Genomic DNA, 2,237 nt, shown 5'->3' with positions numbered 1-2,237 from the left:
AATGATCTTTCTGAGAGACCTGGCTGGAGTGTGACGGAGAGACCGTGTGAGGAAGGATGGCCAGGCAGAGAGAAGGCAGAGACAAAGCTTGACATGTTCAAGGACCACCAAGAAGATCAAGGTGAAGGGAGGGAGCAGACTGAATATTAGATGAGATCAGAGGAAAAACATCAGCTAGAGGCCCCATCACCTAGATAGACCAGGCCCAGCGAACGTTTTCCACAAAGGCCTGCACAGAAAAGAGTTCCACTTTCGTGGACTAGATGTTCTCAACTCTGCCACTCAGTGCAAAGTCCACCACAGAGAACATGGAGCAAAGGACGAGCAAGGCTGTGCCCAACAGAACTCTAATTATTGTCACCGACCCTTCCATTTGATGTGGTTTTTACATGTCACCGATGAGTCTTCTCTGGACTTTCCCCCCAAGCATTAAAAAACTAAAAACTACTCATAGCTGATGGGTTATTAAAAAAATAAAAAAAACAGGCAATGAGTCAGACCAATGGGCCATCAGAAGAACTTTAGATATCTGTTCTACTAAAAATTCATTGGAAAGTTTTTGGGAAAGAGGCATTGGCTAAAGATCATCTTTTATTTATTTTAAGGTCATTCTGGCTACTATGGTGAGGAAGGATGAGGGTAGGAGAAAGATCAGTGAGATTACTATAATCATCTGGGCTAGTCAGCATGGACTAATTCATAGACACACTCATGTGTATAAGAAAGACGTTTATATGCAAGAGTAATTGAACATTGAGAAAACAACCCAGCCCAGTCCAGATCAAGTCCGTTAGTCCGATATTAGCCCCTATGTCCAATACCAATCTAAAAAGTCCTTTTCAGACTCACGAAACACATGCAATGACGCCAAATGCAGGAAGATCACAGGCCAGTAGGTGGGGAGTCTTGTGGATCCAGGGGCATTGTAAGCATCTCAGTGCTGGCAGGGGTCTCCATGTGGCTCCTCTAGTTTTCAGGGCATGGTGTCTATCAGCATAGTGCCATGTGTCTTGTCAGTAGAGCGTCTCTCAGGGAATCAGTCAAGAGAGAGTGTGTCTCCTGCCTCCAAGAAGGAAATACAGGAGTTCCCAGAATCCTCAGGAGAAGGCCATGCCCACACAAAGGGCTTATTGGCTATGACCCAATTGACAGACTAGACTCCACCCCTTCACTCTTAATCTTCTCAAGTCCCAAATCAACACCAGGTTACGTAACTACCACATCATCTAGATGAGAGAGAAGTCAAGTTGTGGTGATCAGAAATGGCTGGTTTTACAGGTAAGCACGCAGGATTTGCTGGTGAGAGGAAGAAAGGACTATAGGGTGTCTCCTAGGCCGATGCCCTGAGTAGTGGTGGTGCAGATGGACAAGACTGAGAGAGGTGGAAATTGAGAAGTGGGATTCCTCAACCATTACGGTCTACCCGGGTTCACTGATAACTCCAGGGCCACCGGGCAGCTCTGTGCATTGTGAGGAAAAAGCTGCTTACGGTGGCCACAGCCTTAGTATCCCTCACAAAATCTTTGTCAGCCCCAGGAGAACGAATGGCACACACTAGCTGCCTGCCCTCGCCCTTCTGTGCCACAGTGCTGTGGCTTAAGGCCATCATGTTCTTACCCTGCCCTCGGGTCCTGGGGAATATAGCTGGAGTCAGATGCAGGCCTCGTGCCCCGCGGTTCCTGGGCTTCCATTGCTTTGTTTGAGAGAGATGAACTTTGTGATCTCTTAGCCCCTTAGAAATGTGAGCCAGATTGGAAAAGTGGCTGACTCCAGGCCACAGAGAGCAAGAGCGTGAGGCCAGGACTCAAGGGAACTAGGACACAAGGCTCTCTGACCTGGCCAGTGGAGATCCTTCTATAACTATATGCAGCGAAAATGTTTTTAATCCTATAAAACTAAAACCAAATTCACTGCTATCAAGTTGATTCTGACTCATAGCGACCCTGTAGGACTGCCCTTGTGAGTTTCTGAGACTGTAACTCTTTATGAGTTGTGTTAATCCGGGTAGACTAGAGGAACAAATTCATACACTCGTATGTGCATAAGAAAGAGATTTATATACAAGAGCAATTGACTATTAAGAAAACATCCTAGGAGTGGGGAGGGGGGGGAAATGAGCTGGTACCGAGGGCTCAATAGAAAGTAACTGTCTAGAAGAGAATGAGGGCAACATATGTACAAACATGCCTGATTCAATTGATGTATGGATTGTGATAAGAGTTGTACGAGCCCCCAAT

At 46.4% G+C, this 2,237-nt stretch overlaps 1 protein-coding gene across 1 annotated transcript in view; it reads left to right on the top strand.

Annotated features, from left to right (window-relative positions):
* Positions 1-2,237, top strand: part of AFAP1L1 (actin filament associated protein 1 like 1) — a 68,144-nt gene that overhangs the window by 64,993 nt on the left and 914 nt on the right. The gene's annotated exons all lie outside the window — the stretch shown is intronic.

This window comes from Echinops telfairi, unplaced genomic scaffold (genome assembly GCF_000313985.2).
Source record: "Echinops telfairi isolate 266 unplaced genomic scaffold, ASM31398v2 ScPeMD7_7469;HRSCAF=8507_0, whole genome shotgun sequence".
Lineage (NCBI taxonomy): Eukaryota > Metazoa > Chordata > Mammalia > Afrosoricida > Tenrecidae > Echinops > Echinops telfairi.
The sequence above is the reverse complement of the archived record's forward strand: the minus strand, read 5'-3'. Positions and strand labels throughout refer to the sequence as shown.